Consider the following 11,842-nt stretch of genomic DNA (forward strand, 5'->3'; position numbering starts at 1 on the left):
TCAATCTCAAAACATAGTGGATACTAGGGATCAAACCCTAACAAAACTAACTCGATTACATGATAGATCCCATCCAACCCATCACTGTGTAGCAAGCCTACGATGGAATTACTCACGCACGGCGGTGAGCATCATGAAATTGGTGATGGAGGATGGTTGATGATGACGATGGCGACGGATTCCCCTCTCCGGAGCCCCGAACAGACTCCAGATCAGCCCTCCCGAGAGGTTTTAGGGCTTGGTGGTGGCTCCATATTGTAAAACGCGATGAATCCTTCTCTCTAATTTTTTCTCCTCGAAACTGAATATATAGAGTTGGAGTTGAGGTCGGAGGAGCTCCAGGGGGCCCACGAGGTAGGGCGGTGCGCCCTAGGGGGGCAGGCGCGCCCCACCATCGTGGACAGGTGGTGGGCCCCCTGGCCTTCATCTTTTGCAAGGATTTTTTATTATTTCCGAAAAGTTGTTCCGTGAAGTTTCAGGTCATTCCGAGAACTTTTGTTTCTACACATAAATAACACCATAGCAATTCTGTTGAAAGCAGCGTCAGTCTGGGTTAGTTTCATTCAAATCATGCAAGTTAGAGTCGAAAACAAGGGCAAAAGTGTTTGGAAAAGTAGATACGATGGAGACGTATCAGGGGGCTCTCTCCCCCTCTCTCCCGGTGGCGCCGGAGTGCCGCCTGGGCAAGGATCATGATGACGATCTACATCAACAACCTTGCTACCATCAACACCAACTTTCTCCCCCTCTATGCAGCGGTGTAACACTTCTTTTCCCCGCTGTAATCTCTGCTTAAACATGATGCTCAATGCTAGATATTATTTCCCAATGATCTATGGCTATCTTATGATGTTTGAGTAGATTCGTTTTGTCCTATGGGCTAATTGTGATCTTGGTTGGTATGAGTGTATATTTTATTATGGTGTTGTCCTACGATGCCCTCTGTGACGCGCAAACATGAGGGGTTCCCGCTGTAGGGTGTTGCAATACGTTCACAATTTAGTTATGGTGGGTGGTGTGAGTGACAGAAGCACAGACCCGAGTAAGGGGGTTGTTGCGTATGGGAGTAAAGAGGACTTGATACTTAATGCTATGGTTGGGTTTTCCCTTAATGATCTTTGGTAGTTGCAATTGCTTGCTAGAGTTCCAATCATAAGTGCATATGATCCAAGTAGAGAAAGTATGTTAGCTCATGCCTCTCCCACATATAAAATTGCAAGAATGATTACTTGTCTTGTTATCGATTGCCTAGGGACAAATGACTTTCGTGTGTGACAAAAGCTATCTACTTTTATTATCTTTCACTTTATTCATAGTTTTATTCTCGCAAAGTACTTCTAGTTTTATACTTGTTCTAGGTAAAGCAAACACTAAGTGTGCGTAGAGTTGTATCGATGGTCGATAGAACTTGAGGGAATATTTGTTCTACCTTTAGCTCCTCATTGGATTTGACACTCTTATTTATCGAAAAAGGCTACAAACGACCCCCTATACTTGTGGGTTATCAAGACCTTTTTCTGGCGCCGTTGCTGGGGAGCAATAGCATGCGGGTAATATTCTCCTATGTGCTTGTTTGCTTTATCACTAAGTAGTTTTTATTTTGTGCTCTTGTTTTCTATCTTTAGTTATGGGTAGGAAACTCAAAATACCAAAAAAATTAGTTGTACCTAGTAAAACCAATGGTTGAAGAACCACCCAAAATCTAGCATACCGCTGAAGCTTTTTACTTGGATCATCTTCGATCCCTATGTGCTCGTGTTGAAACCCCAACTAGCTTAGTTGAGGGAAAATCATTACATGAGCATGCTTATTATGTGTGACACCGCTTATCTCAAAAAATGAAACTTTTACGGCATCAAATTAATACTATGCAATGCTATGCTTGGAATTTCTGTGAATTATATGATTTTACTTGTTGTTCTGAAGACCCTAAGAAACACCTTCCCTACCAATGTGAGTTTAGTGATAATGGAATCTTATGTTCTTGTGCCAAGGATGTTTATAACTACCATGATGTTGAACAAATTGAAGAATTTGTTGCTTTTAAGGGTGCTTATGAAATTGCTTCTTTGATTGAAAAGTATGATGCCACTCTTTACAAATATGAAAAATTTGCCATACTTAAATATTGCTATGAACACTATGCTTCTAATGCTTATGTTAAATAATATATTGAGGACTCCTCTACTGTCCAAGAAGAGACTAACATTTTGTAGGAGTCTATGGACGAAGAAATAGATGACACTGCGAGCTCATTGGATGAAAAAGATGATGTGGAGAGCAAAGAACAAAAGGAGGAAGAGCATATTAGCTACCCGTGCACACCTTCTAATGAGAGTAACTCTTCAACTCATACATTGTTTAATTTCCCTTCGTGTGTACCGAAGGATGAATGCTATGAGAATTGCTATGATCCCATTGATTCACTTGAAATATCCCTTTTTGATGAACTTGAAGCTTGCTATGATTCGGGCCAAGATGCCAATATGAATGATGCTTATGGAGATGAACATGCTATAGTTCCTATGTTAAACATGAAATTGTTGCTATTGCACCCACACATGATAGTCCTATTATGCTTTTGAATTCTCCCAACTACACTATATAGGAGAAGTTTGCACTTATTAAGGATTACATTGATGGGTTGCCTTTTACCATTGCACATGATGATTTTGATGAATATAATATGCATGTGCTTGCTGCTCCTACTTGCAATTATTATGAGAGAGGAACTACTTCTCCACCTCTCTATGTTTCAAACACGATAAAATTGCAAGAAACTGCTTATGCTATGTATCGGCCTTTACTTGATATGCATGAATTGTTCTTTTATGACATGCTGATGCATAGGAAGAGAGTTAGCCTTAGTCATTGCATGATATATGTTGCTTTGTGCTCACTACTAAATTATAAATCATTGCTAATTAAAATTGTCTTTGATATACCTTGGGATCCGGGTGGATCGATTACTTGAGCACTTTATGCCTAGCTTAATGGCTTTAAAGAAAGCGTTGCTAGGGAGACAACCCAGAAGTTTTACGAAGTCATTTATTTCTGTTGAATGCTTTTATAAAGTTTAAAAACAAAAAAAATAGATGCGAACCTATAAAATTTTTCAAAAAGAGAAGCGACTGAAAGGTGATGCATTGGAGAAGTGAGGGTCGACCTTGAACACTTGTGTTTATGCTCATGGAAACAATGTAAATTTCCCATGCAAGTTTATTACAAAAATAATTATCCCCTTGTACAAATCCATTGTATTATAAAAATAATGTGCCAAGATTTTCCTTTAGGATTATTAGATTGCTTCTTGGTATGTGTGGTGTAAAAACAGAAACTTTGGCTGTAGTGCATGATTTTACATTTTTTACTGGAAAATCAAATACATAGGATTGCTATACTAATTGTTTATTTTGTCCTAAATTTTCAGAATATTTAGAGTTACAGAAGTATGGTGAATGTTCAGATTACTACAAACTGTCCTGTTTTTGACAGATTCTGTTTTTGATGCATTGTTTTGCTCGTTTTCACGAAACTATCGATTGTACCGGTGGTATAAGCCACAGAGAAGTTATAATACAGTAGCTATAATGCAAAAACAAAATATGAATGGGTTCGCAACATTACTTAGAGTAGTAATTTGCATTATTATACTAACGGATCTCACGAGGTTTCTGTTGAGTTTTGTGTGGATGAAGTGTTCAAAGATCGAGGAGGTCTCGATATGAGGATAAGGAGAAGAGGCAAGAGTTAAAGATTGCGGATGCCCAAGGCACCCCAAGTGAATATCCAAGGAGACTCAAGCGTCTAAGCTTGGGGATGCCCCGGAAGGCATCCCACCTTTCTTCAACAAGTATCAGGATGTTTTCGTTTTCGTTTCGTTCATGTGATATCTGTAAATCTTGGAGCGTCTTTTGTGTTTAGTTTTCACTTTTGTTTTATGCACCATGCTGGTATGAGATAATCCATGGTTGATTTATAGAATGCTCATTGCACTTCACTTATATCTTTTGAGTATCACTTTATAGAATGCTTCGTTTGCTTCACTTATACCATTTGAAGTTTGGATTGCCTGTTTCTCTTCACATAGAAAACCATTATTTGTAGAATGCTCTTTTGCTTCACTTATATTTATTAGAGCATGGTCTTTTGTAGAAAGAATTAAACTCTCTTGCTTCACTTATATCTATTTAGAGAGTCAACAGGAATTCGTCAATTGCACGGTTAGTCATAAAATCCTACATAAAACATGTGGATCACTGAATATGACATGTTTGATTCCTTGCTATAGTTTTGCGATATAAAGATGATAATATGTTGGAGGTACTAGGGGATGATCGTGTTTAGTAAGATATTGGTGTTAACATTTGTGATTCCCAAAGCATGCACGTATAGTCTCTCGTTATGCTATGAAGTTGGAGCATGATTTATTATTGATTGTTTTCCTTTGCATAGAGGTCAGGGCGCACGATGGTTAACTCCTACCAACCTCCCCCTAGGGGCATGCGTAGTAGTACTTTGCTTCGGGGGCTAATAAACTTTGCAATAAGTATATGAGTTCTTTATGACTAATGTGATTCCATGGATTATACACACTCTTACCTTTCCGCAATTTGCTAGCCTCTTCGGTACCATGCATTGCCCTTTCTCACCTCGAGACGTGGTGCAAACTTCGCCGGTGCATCCAAACCCCGTGATATGATATGCTCTATCATAGATAAGCCTTGTTATATCTTCCTCAAAACATCCACCATACCTACCTATTATGTAATTTACATAGCCATTCCGATATATATTGCCATGCAACTTCCACCGCTTCCATTTGATGACTTGAGCATTCATTGTTATATTACTTTGCATGATCGTAAGATAGCTAGCATGATATTTCCATGGCTTGTCCATTTTTTGATATCTCTACTACGCTAGATCATTGCACATCCTGCTACACTGACAGAGGCATTCATATAGAGTCATACTTTGTTCTAGGTATCGAGTTGTAGTATTGAGTTGTAAGTAAATAGAAGTGTGATGATCATCATTATTCATTATTAAAGCATGCCCCAATGTGGAAAGGATGATGGAGACTATGATTCCCCCACAAGTTGGGATAAGGCTCCGGAAAAAACAAAAAAATAGAAAAGAAAAAAAGAGAAAAAAAGAAGAAGAGAAAAAGAGAAAAGGGGCATGCTAATTCCACACTTGTGCTTCAAAGTAGCACCATGTTTTTCATATTATGTTGTCACTTTCATATACTAGTGTGAATTTTTCATTATTGAGTTAGATGCACACCCACTTAGTTTTCATGTTGAGCTTTCATACACTTATAGCTCTTAGTGTGTTCGTTGCATGGAAATCCCTACTCCTAACGTTGATATCAATTGATGGCCATCTCCATAGCTCTTTGATTAGCCGCGTTGGTGTGAAACTTTCTTACCTTTTTGTCTTCTCAATATTTCCCCCTATCAACATACTCTATTCCACACATAGTGCTATATCCATGGCTTGCGCTCATGTATTGTGTGGGAGTTGAAAAAGCTGAAGCGCGTTAAAAAGTATGGACCAATTGCTTGGCTGGCACCGGGGTAGTACATGATAAATACTTTGTGTTAAGAAGATAGAGCATGACAAGACTATATGATTTTGTAGGAATAGCGTTCTTTAGCATTGATATTTTGAAAGACATGGTTGTTTGTTGGGATGCCTGAGTATTGATGTCTTCATGTCAAATTATAGACTGTTGCTTTGAATCACTCATGTCATAATATTTATGCCATGATTATATATATGCTCAAGATTATGCTAGGTAGCATTCCACATCAAAAATGATCTTTTTTTATCATTTACCTACTTGACGGCGAGCAGGAATTAAGCTTGGTGATGCTGATACGTCTCCATCGTATCTATAATTTTTTATTGTTCGATGCCAATATTATACGACTTTTACATACTTTTAGGAACAATTTATATGATTTATTGGACTAACCTATGATGCAGTGCCCAGTGTCAGTTCCTGTTTTTTGCATGTTTTTTGTTTCGTAGAATATACATATCAAACGAAGTCAAAATACAATAAAAATTTATGGAGAATTATTTTGGAATATATGTGAATTTTGGGAGGTGGAATCAACGCAAACGGGGGCCCACAGCCACCACAAGACACCTGGCCGCATCAGGCAGCCCAGGTGCATCGTGGTGGGTTGTGCCCTCCTCGTAAGTCGGTTGGAGGTCTACTTCGGGTGCAAGGAACCTTATATCGAAAAAAATCATGTTAAAGTCTTAGGGCAATCGGAGTTACGGAGCTCCGGAATATAAGAAACAATTTTCGGGCAGATATGGGGAACGCGAAACAGAAGATAACAGAGAGGGAGATCCAATATTGGAGGGGCGCCCGCCCCTACACCGCCATGGAGGCCATGGACCAGTGGGGGAACTCTCCTCCCATCTAGGGCTGAGGCCGAGGAAGAAGAATATGGAGGGCTCTCTCTCCCGCTCTCCCTGGTGACGCCGGGGTGCCGCCGGGGTAAGGATCGTGACAACGATCCACATCAACAACCTTGCTACCATCAACACCAAATTTCTCTCCCTCTATGCAGCGGTGTAACACTTATTTTCCCCGCTGTAATCTCTACTTAAACATGGTTCCCAACGCTATATATTATTTCTGAATGATCTATGGCTATCTTTTGATGTTGGAGTAGATTCGTTTTGTCCTATGGGCTAATCGTCATCTTGGTTGGTATGAGTGTATATTTTATGTCCTACGGTGCCCTCCCTATCGTGAAAACGTGAGGGGTTCCCACTGTAGGGTGTTGCAACACATTCACAATTCGCTTATGGTGGGTGGCGTGAGTGACAGAAGCACATACCCGAGTAAGGGGGTTGTTGCATATGGGAGTAAAGAGGACTTGATACTTAATGCTTGATGACCCACAAGTATAGGGGATCTATCATAGTCCTTTTGATAAGTAAGAGTGTTGAACCCAACGAGGAGCAGAAGGAATGACAAGTGGTTTTCAACAAGGTATTCTCTGCAAGCACTAAAATTATCGGTAACAGATAGTTTTCTGATAAGATAAATCGCAATGGGTAACAAGTAAATAAAGTAACTAAGGTGCAACAAGGTGGCCCAATCCTTTTTGTAGCAAAGGACAAGCCTGGACAAACTCTTATATAAAGCAAAGCGCTCCCGAGGACACATGGGAATTACTGTCAAGCTAGTTTTCATCATGCTCATATGATTCACGCTCGTTACTTTGATAATTTGATGTGTGGTTGGACCGGTGCTTGGGTGCTGCCCTTCCTTGGACAAGCCTCTCATTTATGATTAACCCATCTTGCAAGCATCCACAACTACGAAAGAAGAATTAAGGTAATCCTAACCATAGCATGAAACATATGGATCCAAATCATCCCCTTACGAAGCAACACATAAACTAGGGTTTAAGCTTCTGTCACTCTAGCAACCCATCATCTACTTATTACTTCCCAATGCCCCCCTAGGCCCAAATAATGGTGAAGTGTCATGTAGTCGACGCTGACATAACACCACTAGAGGAGACACAACATACATCTCATCAAAATATCGAACGAATACCAAATTGACATGATTACTTATAATAAGACTTCTCCCATGTGCTCAGGAACAAACGTAACTACTCACAAAGCATATTCGTAATCATAATCAAGGGAGTATTAATTATCATTAAGGATCTGAATATATGATCTTCCACCGAATAAACCAACTAGCATCAACTACAAGGAGGAATCAACACTACTAGCAACCCACAGGTACCAATCTGAGGTTTTGGGACCAAGATCGAATACAAGAGATGGACTAGAGTTTGAGAGAAGATGGCGCTGGTGAAGATGTTGATGGAGATTGACCCTCCCTCAATGAGAGGATCGATGGTGATGGCGATGGCGATGATTTCCCCCCTCTCGGAGGGATGTTTCCCCGGCAGAACAGCTCCACCGGAGCCCTAGATTGGTTCTGCCTCGAGACGGCGACGCTTTGTCCCGAAAACTTCCTTTTGATTTTTTCCAGGGTAAAAGACACCATATAGCTAAAGATGGGCACCGGAGGCCTGCCAGGGGGCCCAGAAGGTCGGGGGGTGCGCCCAGGGGGGTAGGGCGCGCCCTCCACCCTTGTGGCTGGCTGGTGGCCCCCCTGTGGTTCTTTCTTCGCCCAATATTTTTTATATATTCCAAAAATAATCTCCGTGAAGTTTCAGGACTTTTGGAGTTGTGCATACTAGGTCTCTAATATTTTCTCCTTTTCCAGTCGAGAATTCCAGCTGCCTGCATTCTCCCTCTTCATGTAAAACCTTGTAAAATAAGAGAGAATAGGCATAACGATTGTGATATAATGTGTAATAACAACCCATAATGCAATAAATATCAATATGAAAGCATGATGCAAAATGGACGTATCAACTCCCCCAAGCTTAGACGTTGCGCTTCCTCAAGCGAAAGCCGATATCGATAAATATGTCCACATGTTTAGAGATAGAGGTGTCGATAAAATAAATACGGGCACGAGGGCATCATGATCATATTTAGAACAACGTGATATATTGTCATATAATTTCTTATGCTAAAGCAACAATTCGTTCACAGGGTAAAGCATGAATAGGAAACTTCATTGAAAACTAACAAACTATGATCTCAGTCACTGAAGCAATTGCAATTTATCATAACATCGAAAAGAGCCAATATAGGAGCTTTTCAGCAAGTCCACATACTCAACTATCATATAATCTTTCACAATTGCTAACACTCACGCGATACCTATGGGTACAAAGCTTCAATCGGACACAGAGAAAGACAGGGGCTTATAGTTTTGCTTCCCAACCTTTTACCTCAAGGGTAATGTCAACAATAATAGTTTATGAAAACCTACATCCGAGTGGATATAAATATCCGGATCTCTTCAACACATAGAGATTGCCAAAAGAAAAGGTGTAAAAATGAAGGGTGATTATCACCATGACTCTTGTATAAGGCTAGAAGATAAAAGTAAAAGATAGGCCCTTCACAGAGGGAAGAAGAGGTTGTCATGCGCTTTTATGGTTGGATGCACAAAATCTTAATGCAAAAGAACGTCACTTGATATTTCCACTTGTGATGAGGACCTTTATTATGCAGTCTGTCGCTTTCATTTCTTCCATATCACAAGTTCATATAAAGCTTATTTTCTTCACACTAATAGATCATACATATTTAGAGAGAGAAATTTTTATTGCTTGCACCGATGACAACTTACTTGAAGGATCTTACTCAATCCATAGGTAGGTATGGTGGACTCTCATGGCAAAACTGGGTTTAGGGATATTCGGAAGCACAAGTAGTATCTCTACTAGGTGCAAAGAATTTGGCTAGCATGAGGGGGAAAGGCAAGCTCAACATGTTGGATGATTCGAAACAATATAACTTCTATTCGGATGTAAGAAAACATAACTCATTATGTTGTTTTCCTTGTCCAACATCAACTTTTTAGCATGTCATATTTTAATGAGTGCTCACAATTACAAAAGTTGTCCAAGATAGTATATTTATATGTGAGGCCTCTCTTTCTTTATTACTTCCTATTAATTGCAACAATGACCAAATCTATGTTTGTCAACTCTCAATAACTTTTATTCATCATACTCTTTATATGTGAAGTCATTACTTTCCATAAGATCACTATACGATCTCTTTATTTCTTTTTATTCTTTCTTTTATTTAATTCCCTCAAGATCATATCAAGAAAGCAAAGCCCTTGTCTCAAAACTACTCTTTATTATATATCTCACGGACTCGATTACATAGAGGGAACATAAGGAAAAACTCAAATCTAGATCATACTAAAAATTTCATTCTACTAGATCAAGACATAACCAAAAGGATCGAACTAAGAAAAGCGATAAAGATAAAGATGTGATGGTGATACGATACCGGGGCACTCCCCCAAGCTTGGGAGTTACCAAGGGGAGTGCACATACCCATGTATTTAGATCTCTTTCTTCGGAGGTGGTGATGATCGAGTTGTTGCATTCTGCTTCTCTAGCTTGCGTCCGAGGCTAAAATTTTCCTCCCTCAGATCCTCATTCTCGAGCTCGAGTTTAAATATCTTTTTGCATAATGCTGCCTTTTTGTCCCGCGAAAAACGTGATGGGTTAGATCGGACCTTAGGGAGGCTTGACTTCTTGAACTCCACATGCATATCGCCAGGTTGGGGTAGTGGATCGTCCGCTTCATTGGAGCTTGTCTCCTCCTTCCCCTTTGGCTCATAGTCTTCTTCTTCCTCCGCGGTCCAACCATAATGCTCCACATCCCCATATACTTTTGGGTTTGTGATATAATCAGCCATGTAACTCTCTCCCTCCGAACCTTGGGACGACATCTTGCTCCAAATCTGCTACAGGAACAACTCATAACGAAAACAGGGGATTTTTGCATGGTACAATGGTCAAAACCTTCGGGAGATTATATAATGAATTTTTACCGACCAAAGGAAGTATCGTGCAAGAAAACAGAGTCCGGAGGGCACACGAGGTAGCCACAAGGTTGGGGGTGCGCCCAGGGGCATAGGGCGCACCCTCCACCCTTGTGGTGGCCTCGTGTCTCTTTTGGACTACTTTTAATTTTCCTAATTTTTTAAATATTCCAAAATGGAGAAAATTTAACATTGGAAACGTTTTGGAGTCGGTTTACTTTCCGTACAACATACCTATTCCTTTTCGGAGTCTAAAATATTCTAGAAAGTGTCCCTTATGTACTCCTCCGGTGTTACGGTACTAATTATATTGGTCTCAACATTTATGGGAGTACCTGAGATATAATGCTTGATTCTTTGACCGTTTACCACCTTTGGATTCATGCCTTCGGCGTTGTTGATTATTATGGCACCGGAACGATAGACCTCCTCCATAATGTAAGGACCTTCCCATTTGGAGAGAAGCTTTCCTGCAAAAAATCTTAAACGAGAGTTGTATAGCAAAACATGATCACCTAAATTAAACTCATGCTTTTGTATCCTTTTATCATGCCATCTTTTAACTTTTACTTTAAAAAACTAGGCATTCTCATAGGCTTGGGTTCTCCATTCATCAAGCGAGCTAATGTCAAATAACCTCTTTTCATCGGCAAGTCTGAAATCATAATTGAGCTCTTTAATAGCCCAATATGCCTTATGTTCTAGCTCAAGAGGTAAATGACATGTTTTTCCATAAACCGTTTTATATGGAGACATACCCATAGGATTCTTATAAGCAGTTCTATAAGCCCACAAAGCATTGTCAAGTTTCTTAGATCAATTCTTTCTAGATCTATTAACAGTCTTTTGCAAAATTAATTTAATCTCGTTGTTACTCAATTCTACTTGACCACTAGACCGAGGATGATATGGAGATGAAACTCTATGATTAACATCATACTTAGCAAGCATTTTATGAAAAGCACCCTGAATAAAATGTGAACCACCATGAGTCATTAAATATCTAGGGACTCCAAACCTCGGAAAAATAACTTCTTTAAGCATCTTAATAGAAGTGTTATGATCAGCACTACTAGTTGGAATAGCTTCTACCCACTTAGTAACGTAATCAACAGCAACTAAAATATGTGTATATCCATTAGAGGAAGGAAAGGGTCCCATATAATAGAAGCCCCAAACATCAAATGGTTCAATAACAAGTGAATAATTCATAGGCATTTCCTGACGTCTACTAATATTACCAATTCTTTGACATTGATCACAAGACAAGACAAACTTTACGGGCATCCTTAAAGAGAGTGGGCCAATAGAAACCAGATTGTAATACCTTATGTGCAGTTCTATCTCCAGTGTGGTGTCCTCCGT

The sequence above is a fragment of the Triticum aestivum genome, chromosome 6A (assembly GCF_018294505.1).
Source record: "Triticum aestivum cultivar Chinese Spring chromosome 6A, IWGSC CS RefSeq v2.1, whole genome shotgun sequence".
Lineage (NCBI taxonomy): Eukaryota > Viridiplantae > Streptophyta > Magnoliopsida > Poales > Poaceae > Triticum > Triticum aestivum.